At 56.3% G+C, this 14,330-nt stretch overlaps 1 long non-coding RNA gene across 1 annotated transcript in view; it reads right to left on the bottom strand.

Annotated features, from left to right (window-relative positions):
* Nucleotides 1-4,328: 4,328 nt before the first annotated feature.
* The window catches only part of LOC114010086 (uncharacterized), a 10,268-nt gene continuing 266 nt past the window's right edge, over nucleotides 4,329-14,330 (bottom strand). The window contains exons 2-3 of the long non-coding RNA XR_003551474.1: nucleotides 7,525-7,655; nucleotides 4,329-5,160 (exon numbers count right to left, since the gene is read on the bottom strand). This is a non-coding gene — a long non-coding RNA (uncharacterized LOC114010086). The remainder of the gene's footprint in view (nucleotides 5,161-7,524; nucleotides 7,656-14,330) is intronic.

Here is a 14,330-nt window from a genome sequence, read left to right as displayed (position 1 = left end):
TTTTTTTGAGAGATTTTCACTGTAGGGCGCGTGTGCTCGCCAGACAGGCAGAGACAGAGAGACAGAAAGCGAGAAATCACTCCCCAGGGGGGATGGTCACGCCGCAATCCCTTCTCCTCCATTCTCCTCTCGGGATCTTAGGCACACACGCACACGCGCCCGGTGTGAGTTTTAAGCCACCAGGTCCGGGACACGAACCGCAGTCGACTACGTGGGAGTCCAGCGACATAGCCATTACGCTAACTGCTGGTTCCCCAGACAGCTTCATTTTTGTGATGGGGACCCAAGTGCTTGTACTGCTCAGGATGTGTGAGCTTCTAGCTGTGACCCCAGTGCCCCCGGACCTCGCCGTCTCATCAAGTCCAGGTGGGTTCCTATCGATGAAGTGACCAGATTTCATTGTGCTTGCTCCCACCTGCCAAGGGCTCTCTGTCATTGGTGGACCCCAGGGAGTGCCCCACGTGTTCATGTCTAGGACCGTCATGTGAGAGGCTGTGCCTTACCATGTCCCCCTCCCACCTTGTCCTGCTCGTCAGTGCTGTACCACCCACAGTCACCCAGGGGTGGGCTTTGCTGCCGGCGTGCCCCATGAAGATGCCGCTGCCCAGGTCCAGGGCGCTGTCTCCCGCAGCTACCCAAACGGCAGCATGTTCTGCTGCTGGCCTGGTGCCCTTGATGTGTCCTTCTCTGCTGTCACACCTGTCACCTGCACACCCCACAGACTGACCTCTCTGAGCCTCACAGGGCGGTGGGGAGGACAGTGGAGGGGGGTCCATCTCTGCACTTCTCTCTCTTCTCTCCCACTGCTGAGAGGTGTCTGTGCCTCACACTCACCACGCCCAGCAGGCATATCTGAATCCCAGGGCTAAGAACCCGCTGAGGGGTTCTCCACCTTGACTGCAAGTGACTGGGAGAGATGCCTGGCTCTGTTCATTGGCAGAGCAGAAATGATTGACATGCTCCAAACCCAATAGGTGTTCTATCCCTTCCTGGCTTCTAAACCCTGGGAAGGGCTTAGAACCCCTACTGCTTAAGCCACACCCAAAACAAGAAATTGAAATCTCTGAGCATCAGTCGTTCTTTAGTCTCCCTACGCAATTCTGATGTGTCAAAGCTGAGAACCACTGCCTGACAGGGATGAAGGGAGGACATAATAAGGAAGGAGTGAGGAGGGGAGCTGGGAGCCCGTTCCCTGAGGGGGAAGGGAACTAAAGCCAGCCAGACCTGGTGCCGCGCCCGGAACACACACCGACAAAACCCAGTGATTCCTCTGTCAAACCTGCCAGTGACTCGGGCTGCTGTTGCCAGGATCTGCAGCTGAGTCAACGGAGTGGGAGAGTCGAAGGAGGCAATGCGAGAGGACTGGCCGCTGGTGACCTTCCAGTTCAGACCTGGCGCCATGTGAGACGCCTGACGGGAGGAGGGCTCAACAGTGGCGGTGCAGAGAGAATCCTACAGCTGGCTTCACGGGGGTAGAGTCTGACCTATCCCTGTGTGAATTCCCATATTCCCAGGACAGCTGGCCAAGCGCGCCAAGGACAGGTGTGGCCGGGGACTGGCCTGTGTTAGCAGGGCACACAGTTCATTCCTTCACTCGTTCGTTCACCAATTTGCTCACCCACAGCCAAGCATGTCGGAGCTCTGCGTAAGGGACCTCGGGTATCATATGCACCCGCTGGTTCCCAAGCTTTGTTTTAGCTGAGGAATGCTGGGTTTAAGTGAAACCGTATGGAGGCATAAACAAATATGAGGGCAGCTGCCCTGCTTAGAGTCGGGAGGAGGCCCTGGCCTGGCTCGCTCACCCCTTCTCAGGGCCTTCACCAACTTCCCCTCTTGCAGGGAGAACCAGGGCTTAGAAAACGCTCATCTTATAACTGAGGACACTGAGGCACAAAGCAGTGAGGCTGGGGCCATGCGCAGAGACGTGCAGATTCCAGGTAGCAAACATTCCTGCGAGGGGGATATAGAGCTAGCCTGCAATGCCTGCTCTGAGGAGAGGCTGGGGCCTCCATCACCACCTCCATCCCCGATGCCAGCCCGACGTTCAGTGTGATCAGGAGACCGGCCTCTCTCAGCTGTGCCTTCTGAAGCCTTTCGGGGATTCTTCCTTGGCACGTGGGGCTTGAGGGGAGCCTCGTTTGGAGCCCACCAGTTCCGCTTTCAGTTAGATGCCCATGCGCCATATTGCCAGTCTCTACTGTGGGTCCTGGGCGTTTAAGCAGCAGTTACGTATTCTGAATGCCACACTTAGATCACACCCTCAACGTTTCCAGAAGGGCCTAGGAACCAGAAAATACCAGCAACCAGAGGATCCTTATCTTCCTTCTCCTTGCTATTATTTGATATAAGATCTACCTGAGATATTTCAGAAAAGGGAAGACCGATCTCCTGTCCTGGTCTTTCATCCACATCTGACAATGCGTCTTGAGCACTGAGAGACCAGGCTGACGCCGAGGTGGGCTGGAAGTCACTCAGCATCTCAGGACAAAGCCGGTGGGCTCTGCGACCATGCAGGCTGAGTTCAACCACAGGCCGGTCACGTGCTGGCAGTGCCTGGACAGGCAGGCAGTCCTCTGATCAGCAGTGTGGGGACTGTCTTCCCAGGAGCTTCCTCGGCAGAAGACAGCCATCTTGCCCAAGTTATGTCCCTGTCCCTGGGGCACAAGGACACGGTCCCATTTCCTCCAGGGGGCAACATCACTGAGAGGGCCACCAAAGCTTCGGCACACCCCACGGGACAGCGGAGGCCATTGGACCCGCCCAGTCCTGCTTCCACCACTCCCCGAGTAATATGCTCCCAGGTCTTCCTCAGGGAGGAACCGGGCCTGCGACAGTACTCATCCGCGAAATGGGCCACTGATTCTGACCTCTCAGAGAGGTTGTGAGGGCTAAGTGAGCAGCGAAACTTCTCTAATGCGGAGCCTGGAATGTAGCAGATGAGTCATAAGCACGCGTTCCCTTCCTCTTTCCTTCTATCCTGTCTTCCTCCAAGCGTGTTTACAGATTTTATCGTGAGTCTTCTCACTCCTTTGAGAGAGATGCCTGGCTCTCTGTTCATTGGCAGAGCAGAAATGATTGACACACTCCAAACCCAATAGGGGTTCTACCCTTTCCTGGTATACAGGTGTTCTGTGTAGCTGTGCTCACTCTTCATACTAACACACACACACACACCCATGCACACACCTGCTACTGCAGACTTCTGAAATCGTAGCTTGACAAATATCCTGAGCTTTACACCATGGCCACAGCCGAGAACTGCTTGTATAGATGCCTCTACACCCAGTGCTATGAGACTTCCCAGGAGGGAGAGATCATTTCCTGGTGGTGGAATCGAGGAGAACTCCATGAAGAAGGTCACACCACTGGCTTGGAAGGATGGAGAGAATTTCAGGAGGCGAGAATGTGGGTATAGATTTGTAGATGAAGGAAATAATATGGCAGTGAACTGTAGTGTTGGGGCAACAAAGAGCATGTCCAGGCAAGTCCTCCAGCCTTGCTGAAGACAGCGTTTGGTCGAGGAGGACAAGGGGGAGGAGTCAAGGGTGAGACAGTCGTATGGACTTGATGGGGTGGGGCCTTGAGTGCCAAGATGAGGCTGGAAAGAATGATTCCGCTGTCAATTTCCAAGAGGTGTGTATGTGTGTGTGTGTGGGAGCGGGCGGGGGGCCTTAGGAAGATCGATGAGCCATGGAGAGGGTGGTCATGGAGAAGATCGATCGGGGAGGATGCTGCAGTCAGGGACCAGCGAGGAGGCTGTAGTAAGAATCCGGGCTAGAGGGAGGACCCCACTGCTGCCTGGGGACATGGTGACCAGGAAGCAGGAATCCCAGGACAAAAACACTGACCTCTTTCAGATCAGCACTCCTATTAAATAAAACCTTCAGCAGCCACTGTGCAAAAACCCTCCGCTCCTGATCTGAGAATGGTTCGCAAGAGCGCGCGCTCCCAGCAGTTGTCTGGGGAAGTCGAAGAGGAAACTGACCTTAAAATAAGGGTGCTTGACTCACGGTCTCTGAGTGACCTCGTGCAGAAAAATTCTGAGTCTGCTCCCAGCCACCTCCTCTGTCCACACCTTACCTCCCAGGAATGTAGAAACCAAGAGGGAGTCCCACACACGAAACATCTAGAGACTTCAAGAAATAGGACAGGTCCAGGCCCACTTCCCTGCTCCCTTGCTGGAAGGCCTTGGGCAAACCACTTACATTGTTCTGGGCCTCAGTTTTCTCATCCATAAAATGGGAATAATAACCATCACCACCCATTTGTGGGATTTTTATTAGCTCGAATAGCCTAATAAACTTGAAAATGCTTAAAGGCCTTTGGAAACAGGTGCTACAGACACGCAAGTTCTAATTGTTGGCCTGGTTATGTAACTGGGTATTACCACTGCCACCGTAGACCTGTGTACCTCTTTCCTCCGAGGTCAGATGCTGTTCAGGGTGCTGCTCTTTCACAGTAACTCCCAAACGCCTCCTCTTACTTAGACGTAGGCCCTACACCAGAAGCTTCCACAGATACTGCCTACCTGAAACGAACCTTGAGTCAGAGCCTACGAAAGCCAGAAAGAGGGCCTGACTGAGAGTACCTTGCGGAAGCAGCAAAAGGGAGATGATTCAGCAGGGCCCAGCGGGGCAGGTGCTGCTGTCTTGGCGGGGAGAGGCAGGTGACTCAAAGTGGGACTTTCTGGGCACAGAGGAGCTGCGATCACTCAGCCAAATCTTTCCAATCCTCGGCTACATCAACCCGGACCCCGCCCCGTCCCGTCCCCCATCCTGGCTACCTTCTGATCCCACTGCCTGGAACGCTAAGTGTAGGCCATGTGACTCCCAGCCGTCTGACTGGTAAGTCACGACGCGTCTCTCATCTTCCTCTGTGAAACGGGTCTAAGAACCTCGGAACTGCCCGCCTTACGGGGCTGACGTGAGGCGGGCCCCATGGCTGTGTATCACCAAGGCTTGGTGACTGTGCCCAAGTAAAGGGTTGTTGGAGGGAGTGTTTAAGGCGACTTCCTGCTGGGGTGGTGGTCCTGGTGGCAGAAGCCCGCCCTGCAGTGGTGGGAAGGTGTAGGACGTCCCGGGGAAGACAGACCCGACGTTCCCAAGGCAGGAAGACGTGTTTCTTGAACATGGTTCAGAGCGTTTCCTCGGTTCCTCATTCCTCGAAAAAACAGAGACAGGACAAAGTGTGGGAGCCGCACCTCCTCAACTCCCAACTTGGCGGTTGCGCCCTTCCCCAGCACGTCTGGAGGAGCCCCCTTCCCTCTCCCAGCGCCCCGAGGCTGAGTTATGCCACACTCCTCGGAGTGGTGATTGCAGGCGCCACACCAAGAACTGGACGCTAGAACCACACTAGAACAGACTCAGGGACTAGACCTTTCGACCCCCACTAGCCTGTCTCGTGCCCTTGGGCTCCTCCTTCCCCATCTGTATCTGCGGGTAACAGAGGCGTCCCTTCAGCCTTGCCTTAACAACGAAAGGTAGTCCGTCTTAGCGCAGCACTTAGCCCAGGGAGCGCTGTGTCTGTGCTGGCTTCTTCTGGAAATCCCACCCCCTGCCAAGACTGGGCTTAAGGTCTCTTTCAAGAGGCCTCCCTTGACGGCTCTCTGCTCTCCTGCCTCCCTCCACGGTTGCACTGTCCCATGTCAAGCTGGTTTTCCCCTTGCTTCCTGGTCACACAGAAGCTTCTGTAAGCTCGGGGATCCAGAGAGCTGGCTTTCATCCTTCCTGGGAACCCTCAGTTCTCTCCACCTGCCTGGGCTTGTGATCCCTCTCTGCAGAGTCCTGTCCCTCTGACCTTTCACGCCCTGGTCAGCATCTGCGTCCTTCATGAGACACAGCGTGGTGGGAGAGGCAGAAGCCCTAGGATCGGACGAGGCTGGGTTTGAATCCCAGCTTAGCCCATGCCAGCTAGGTGACGCTGGGCAAGCCACTGAGCCTCTCTTAGTCGCCATTTCCTAAGACTGAGCCAGCTGAGTACGTGCCGCTTCCTCGGAAGACAGAGGCAAGAAGAGAGTGGAATAGTGAACACCAGATGTCTGGGCAGTCCTGGGACAGAGCCGGCACACAGTAGGTGCTCAGGGAATCTCTCTTCCCGCCTCTCGACCTGGCAGTGATGGCCCAGTCTCTGCTCTGCAGCCTTCAGTGCCTGGCAGCCACAGTAGCTGACTCTGTGTGTTCCTGGGTATTCAGCAGGCGCCGGGTCTTCACTCAACATGTATGGGGCATTTACTATTTGTCTGATGCTGTGCTAGGCTCGGAGGATGACCAACTCTGAATTCTTACCCTGAGGATCTTGCAGAAAATCGAGAACATCGAATACATGTGTGGCTAATCTCGGGGTTCATGAGCAGCATCCCGGGGGGTCTGCACACAGCAGCACGGAAAGTGACGAATGCTGCTTCCGGCCGCCGAGGGCCTCCCACCTCAGCAAGCACTCGTTAAGCCATGCTGCTTGCCGGACACTGGGGGTGAAAAAGCCTGTGTCTCCACCCTCGAGGTGTCCAAGACCGAGCGGGGAGGAGAGAGGGGTACACAGAGAGTCGTATGTGGGCAGCGCCCGTGGCCGGGTGTTGTCACGTCAGAAATTAGGCGTGAGGAGAAGGAAGACTTACTGCCCCTGTCCTCATTTCTAGCCCTTCTTTTCTGCTTAACCAGAAGGTTTGGGGCTGGAGCTCCCAGGCCTGGAGGAGAGGGAGAGTGGGGAGGACTAAGCCTACCCCCAGGGAGCAATGGAAGGAGGGGCGTTGAAGAGGTGGTCTCTCAGAACCAGAGCAGAAACAGAAGGTCCTTCCTGGTGGTGGCAAACAGCCTGTGCAGTCGAGGAGGAGGCTGAGCATGGGGCTCACGAATGCAGGTAGTTCAGGATGGGGCCAGTAGATGGCAGAATAGTTATGTCACTGGACTCACATGGCTGCCCATGGTTTGAGTCCCGGACCCAGTGGCTTCAAGCTCATGCAGGGCGTGCTTGAGTGTGTGCTCAAGATCCCAGGAGGAGACTGCAGCACGGGCATCCTCGGGGGGGGGGGGGGGGTTCCTCTGGGGGGGGGGGGGGGATTTCTGGCTGTTTCTCTGGCAAGTGCATGTGCCCGATAGCAAAAAATTTTCCCCCTCCAAAAACCAAAAAATAGTTCAGTATGGCTGGATGTGTACCCAGGAAGCCCAAGACCTCCAGCAAGCTTTTCTCTTCTCTTTCTTCCCCTGGCGCCCCTTCCTCAGTCAGATCCCTCAGCCCCTGCTCTAGAAGGTCCCCGTTGCAGAGGCGTCAGCCTCTCGGATGGCAGCCATGCGTGGGAGCCTTCTTCCTGAGGGGCAGGGCAGCTGACAAAGGGGAGAAGAAACTGTACGTGAGGCTCAGCCTGGGCAGGGAAGAGGAAAAGCCCACCCCCATGCCACGCTCCCCACGCGAGAGTGCCGACTGCTGTCCGGGGTTAGCGTGGTTGTGGTGACTCTGGTAGAGGTGACAGCTGCTAGACAGCGGGAGAGAGCCTGCTTCCTGGCTAAAGCCTCCCCGCGCCTTGCTTACCTGCTTTGTGCTAAGCTCTTGCCAAATTGGGTCCCGCTAATTGCTGATTTGGTCAAGGTGAAGGTCTCCTCGCCTTCCAGGGGTTTTCCTGTGCAGCCAGCAGGCCGTGAGACTGCCAGCATACCCCACATCTGTGGAGGGACACGCATGTTCAGTCACCACGCTCACACACACCCCTCTCCCACACCGGGATTCAGTATTCACGCTCACACTCACACCACTTACTACACATCTGCTCAGAAACACACACACTCGCGTGCCAGACGGGCCCAGCCGGCCTCTGCTTCTTACGTTCTCTATGGGGAGAAGCAGCCCCTTGGAAGGTTCTGGGCCTCCAGCCCATGGATGTCGAGCCCCATGCCAGAGAACCCCCCCATATCTCTCACTGAGAGGGCATCAAAGGGTTAAGAAAGAACATTTCCAGGGAGTTTGCCTCTTAATCAACACAGTTAATTCTTTCCCTTTTACAAACATAAATTCTTGGCAGTCAGTAACCAAGAAAGAAAGGGGTAAAAAAAAAAAAAAAAAAAAAAACTAAACCCAACATTACCAAATAAAAAAAAACCTAACCCAACATTAGTCAAATCTTTGCCTCTTCCTATTTTTTTTTTCAAGTTAAGACTCAGGGGAATTCAAAGCAATGAGAGAAATCCCAGCCCAGATGGAATGTTTTTGCTAATATACGTCTGCAAGTTATTTAAATGTATGTTTAAGTGTGTGTGTGAGAGAGAGAGAGAGAACATGAGAGCAAGCAGGCACGGTTGAGCGGTGTGTGTGTGAGTGCATGTGTGTGTGTGTGTGCACATGTGCACGTGTGTGACTAAAGCACACAGCAGAGCAGAGAAATCCCCAGAACCTCTGCCTGGGCCCCCGCTGTCCTCCTATTTAAACCTGGGGCAAGACAAGGCCATTACCAGGACTGCCCTTGTCTTTCAACCTAAGGTCTCGTGGGACAATAGCCCCTATCCCCGTCCCTCAGCCCCAGGTTGGCCTCTGTGCACTCTGCTAATGAAAACCCATCCACCACACACACTGACCTTCTCTCCTGCGTAGCCCGAGGGTTGGGCTCGAGAGGGACAGTGGAAAGGACCCAGCCCAGCCCCCTGTAGGCACACAGAGCACTCCCTCAGCCCCAGTAACTGCTCTGCCTGCACGTGAGGCCAGGATTCAGCTCCGTTGCTGGCCTCTTGCATCGCTCAGAGCTCTCTCGAGGTATTCCCTCCCACCTCACAGACCCCCATCTCTGCAAGGCCCCTGGCCAGGCTCAGGGTGCAGAGGTTTGCAGTCCCCACTTGGCCCTCGCTCCCTTTCAGCCACTCCCTCCCGTGCTGACTTTAATTCTTTTAATCTTTCCTCTGAAATCACTCCTCTGGCCCCGTAATCAGCCGTGTGGGTTCCAACTTCCTGATTTCCAGGGGGAGATTAAGCAGCTTTCTCCATCCGAGGCACTTTGGATGCCTGGCCCACCCTGGGCTAGCCAGACCCCTCTCTGGCAAGGAGGCCGCTCTCACTCTCCTGAGCCGTGGCCCACCCCAAGGCCTGGGCCTTCCGCACAGAACGTCCCATGCTTCTGCCCTGCCTGGCCTCGCCGGGACTACAGCCCTCCCAGGATCCCCCGCACACAGAGGCCTCTCAACATCTCCAGCCAGCCCAGAGCTTGGAGCCCACGTTTCCTCTAGCCCTGGCTTCTGGGAGAGCAGTGCAGATGGGGCAGGGCAGTGCGCAGGGTCTGGCCCCACCTGGCTGCTCCCACCCTGCCCCTGCTTCTCTCCCAGCTTCTCTGCTCCTCCCACCCACTCATGCCCTCAGAGGCCCTCTTCTGAGAACATGGCTGTCCAATGAGAAGAGACTTGCCAACCTCCAGTCCCTCTGCTCATCTTCTGGTGCCCCCTGGACCTGGAGCTCGGTTGAGCCCGGCCTTGAGATGGAGCACACTTCAGGCTCAGGGACTGAGTGGGAGGGCTGGGCGGGGACAGAGAACACTTGCAAAGGAGATAGGAGAGGGTGGACGGTGGCTCATCTGAGCTTGCCTCCATGTGTAACTGGGGAGGGGTGGCTTAGATCGGACCTCAACGTGAAAGAAGTGGCTGTTCAGGAAGGAACCTCTGAGGCAGAAAAAAGAAAGAAGGCATCCAGGGCAAAGTGTCCTGCAGGGACACCTTATCAGGTAACTTCCCTCTGAGGTGGCAGGTCCTGGGGCCACCACATATAGACGCTGGCTCCCCAAAACCGGAAGATGCCAGAGGAGCTCAGGTCTGTCTTGGGCTGGGAGCTTCGGGGATCTGTGAGTCTCCTGTTACTGCGTGTGAGGTACTGTGGGTCTGGCATTACTGCAGAGAGAACCTCCATGGTGCTGACCATGGTCTCCAGAGGATCTCTTACCCCAAGAGGTTAAGAACCACTGGGTGAGAGGTGAAGGGAACCTTGAAACTGCCCGGAGTGACCCAAAGGACTGGGCCAGAGCGGAGCCAGCTGAGCTCTGCTGGAGAGAGCAGACCGGGCGGGTCTCGGCTGGCCCTTGCTTCTAGACTGTGTGCTGGGGGAGGGTGGGGTCTAGCGGTGACCTGGATTCCCTGACTACACCTTAGAGAGCGCTGCTGGGGCCAACATCCATAGTTGGTAAAACGTGACAGTCTGCGAGGCTGACCCACATGAAAAGGTTCCGGGTTCATGTCCAGAGACCTCCCTGAGTGTGCTGGGCATGTGTGCTCGTGATCCGGGGCTGGCTAGAGCCGGGGGTAGATCTTGGCATCGAAACTCCGTTGGGGGTACCTGGCTTGCCCTCTCTGTCTCTCTCACACACCCGCTCATGAAGAAATAAATTTAAAAATTAAAAAGGAAAAGGGAGACCTCTGCCAGGGGCAACGCCACTGTTCAGTAACTCGGCCACTGGGACCAGCAGCTCCTTGACTTTCTCTCCTGGAAGTGCGGTGGGGGCAGGGCAGTGCAAGCGCCTGGCAGGTGCGAGCTGGTGAGATGGTAAAGGGGACCCAAGTTGAGCCCTGGGTCTTCCTAGGGATCAGTAAAACATGACAGGGGGTCAGGCCTGTGATTTCCACGAAGTGTGCCAAGTTCGTCTGTCTCAGTAAACACACCACCCTCTCTTCAGGGGAATCACAGAAACAGAGTCGTCAGCGCCAGGGGAGAGTCAGGCAGAGCTGCTTAGTCAAAGAGAAAGCCTGCTTGCCCGCCCTCACACTAACTTTTCTGGGCCACGGTTACCTCTCCTGTAACAGGGTGAAACTGGCTGGGGATGGGAGAACCCCTCCAGTGCTGCCATCCTAGGTTCTAGGAAACGCCCCCTCCTGTGCCCTCCCTGGAGTGCCTACGTGGGGGAGTGGAGATTTTCCAAAAGCCTCAGGGAGCTTTCTGAGCCCTCTCCCCCTGCAGCCTCAGACCACCCACCCAGGGCCTACACCCTGCTCGCTCTCCCGGAAAGTAGTTTCCCTAGACAGGCTGTGCAGGGGGCTCCCCTTCGCCCCGGCTCCTTTGTTCGCTTTCATGTGCAGGCTGAGCACACTCAGAGCTCTGCCTGGTCCTCTGTTCCCGTGGGATGGAGAGTGGGAGCCTGGCTCAGACGATGTGGAGGTGCATCCTGGTGCTGAAACAGGCCGGTGGGAGGAATGGGAGAATTGAGGTGCACTCTCCTCTGGACCCTGGGAGAGAGCAGAGAACCAGTCTCCTCTCCTCGAGGACGGACCCTGCTGTGTCCAGCGCCAGATAAACCCTCGAGCTTGCTTTCTGGAGCCTCCTGGTCTTGAATGTTTTCTTCCACCCGCTGTGCACGTCTCTCGACATGGGTGTGCGTGCATCAGACAGACAGAAAACGAGGGTTTACCAGGTGGGCGGCCTCGCTGCCGAAGCAGCCCAGCCACTGCCAGGGCTTCCAAGAGGGCAGCTCGGGGTCTCTCTGCACAGATCTGGCCCGTCACTTCCGCTGGTGACTCCTGCTTCCCAACTCCCCAGCATCAAGCTGTCATGAGCACAAGTCCTCCCTCACTTCCCTCCCCGCAGCCAGGCTGCTGCCACGTCCTCACTCCTTCCTCCGCAGCAACCCTGAATCTGTTCCTTTCTTGGATCCACCCGCTCCCCCGGCTGCCCCCTCGTTGTGTCCCCACCTCTCTTTCTGTGTCTCCTCATCTCTCGATCTCTGCTTTTCAGCCTCTCTGACTGGTCTGTCTATCTCGCTGCCCCACCTTATCTGCACTTATATTCTCAACAGCCCTGCCGCCCGGCCCTCTGAGCCCCACCTTCCTCTCTGTCCGCCCCTCTCTTCTGTGGTGTATCTCTCTCTCTCTACTCCCTGTGTCTTTCTAGACAAGTAAGACAGAAAGTTTCCTTGGGGAAGGAGTATCCCTAACCTCCTCTTTTTTTCTTTTTTTTTTTTTTGGAGGTTTTTGCTATACGGCACGTGCACTCGCCAGAAAGAGAGAGAGACAGAGAGACAGAAAGTGAGTAATCACCCCCCAGGGGGGATGGTCACGCCGCAATCCCTTCTCCTCCATTCTCTAGGGATCTTGGGCACGCACGCACACGCGCCCTGCGTGAGTTTTAAGCCACCGGGTCCGGGACGCGAACCGCAATTGGCTACAAGGGAGTTCAGCAACATAGCCATAATGGTAACTGTTGTTCCCATCTTCTCTTTCCTTTTATTTTTAGAGAGATTGTTGCTATAGGGCGTATGTGTTCACCGGAGACACAGAGATAGACAGAAAGCAAAAAATCACCCCTCGGGAGATGGCCACACACAGTCCCTTCTCTTCCATCCGTCTTTCAAGATCTTGGACACGCACGCACACGTGCCCAGTGTGAGTATGAAGCTGCTGGATCTGGGACTCAAACTGCAGTCGGACATGTGAGCGTCAAGCAATGTAACGATTATGTCACCTGCTGGTCTCCTTCCTTTTTTCTAACCTCACTGCCAAGTTGACTTCTCACCTGGTCTGGACGCTGAGCAGATGAGGCAGGGGAGAAGGGCCTGGGGAAGAACAGCTGGGCTGAGGCACCAGGGATACAACCCTGTCTGTTACTAAAACAAGTGGCAGGCCAGGCTCATTTGCATGTCAGGTTTCTTTTACATAAATCTGCATGTCAAGTTGGAGGCCCTGGAGCCAGGTAATGTAAAATGATGTAACATAAATTAATCAGAGTGCCTGGCTGCAGGTGTAAGCCAGCCCTGTCTTCCAACCCAGGAGCAAACCCAGATGAATGGAGGGTGGGGGGTGCAGGGTGCTCCTCTGGCGTGGACAGGCAGCCGCTCCACCTAAGGCCAGGACAACCCAAGGGACAGCCTGCTACTCAGTGACGAGAGAGAGAGAGAGAGAGAGAGAGAGAGCGCCGGCTGGCTCGCAAGAGCTGTGGGGTCTGCTAGCCTAGAAAGCGGGGGCAGAGGACCCATCTGTCGAGTGGGGAAACTGAGGTGCTACCGCTCTCGGTGGTAGCGCCCAGATCAGAGGCCTGCACTTTGGCTCCCAGCAGAGTAACTTCTCTGCTCCTTACCGTGGGCTAGATGTGGGTGGCGGATCGGAGATGACAATCTGCCCTTCCCACCCGAGCCTATCTGTGCTCCAGTCACCTTGGGGTACCCTCCAGCCCTTCCCAGCCCAGATGTGGGGCTCTGCATTCCCTCTGGGAAAAAGCAGGGTGTGAAGCAGGGAGTGGGTTAACGGCCTCTGGGAAGTGTACCTTCCCGGCTCCTCCGTGGATGGGGAGTTCTAGAAGCTTCCAAGAGGCCCCTCCACGGGAGCAGGGGGGAGGTCACTAGAGCCTGCTCCAATTCTCCTCTGTCAGGCCAAGGTGAGGCAGCCCTGGGCGTCTACACATTCCCACAGGCTCACAGCCTCTCCGTGCAGTCTGCAGCTTGTTCACAGGGACCCACAGCACTTCGCCCACGACCACTGGCCGTGGCTGCTCTCGGTCTCTGCTGCAGGACTGACCGGGTGCAGGCCCACTGGGGTGCACGAGGTGTGTGTGGGGTGGTCATCTCGGGAGGTGAGGTGCACGGGGTGTGTGGGGTGGTCATCTCGGGAGGTGAGGAGCACAGGGTATGTGGGGTGGTCCTCTCGGGAGGTGAGGTGCATGGAGTAAGTGTGAGGTGGTCATCTCGGGAGGTGAGGTGCATGGGGTGTGTGGGGGGTGGCCCTCTCGGGAGGTGAGGTGCATGAGGTATGTGGGGGTGGTCATCTTGGGAGGTGAGGAGCACGGGGTATGTGGGGTGGGCCTCTCGGGAGGCAAGGCCTCCTGCGTCTAAAAGCAGGAACTCTGGAATATGTCGCGCCTCTGCCCAGGTCCTGGTGTGACCATGCAGGAGCTGGGACCCAGGGCCAGACACCTGGCCTCCCTGAGCCTCGTCCGCTCATCTGTAAAATGTAGATGGTTAAGAGTTCCCGCCTCCTAGGGTTTTTAGGAGGCTTAGATAAGCTGCAGCATGCACACGGCCCCACACTGCACCTGGCACAGAGGACACGTCTAACAAACGTAGCCGTCGTCGTAACTCCCGCACACGGGTGTCACAGCCAGGCCAGCCAAGGCCAGAGGAAGCGGGTGGGAAGTAGACACAAGCCAACCTGAGGTCTCTCCCACCACCTCCTCCTCCCTCCTCTGTCCCCTCTCTTCCTCGGCCATTCTCCACGCTTGCACCAGAGGGACGGTGTGGAAACACACGCGTTGCCATGCCACTCCCTGTCTCCCCGTGTGCTCAGGATAAAGCCTGAGCTCCCAACACGTCCTGACAAGGCTTTTATTTGAGGACAGGACTCCTGCTTCTCGCTCAAGCCTTGCCTCTCCTCCTGTAGGTTGTGCTGAAC

This window comes from Tupaia chinensis, unplaced genomic scaffold, assembly GCF_000334495.1.
Source record: "Tupaia chinensis unplaced genomic scaffold, TupChi_1.0 Scaffold000708_1, whole genome shotgun sequence".
In the NCBI taxonomy this organism is placed as follows: domain Eukaryota; kingdom Metazoa; phylum Chordata; class Mammalia; order Scandentia; family Tupaiidae; genus Tupaia; species Tupaia belangeri.
Note: the sequence above shows the minus strand (reverse complement) of the source record. Positions and strands in the feature narration are given on the sequence as shown.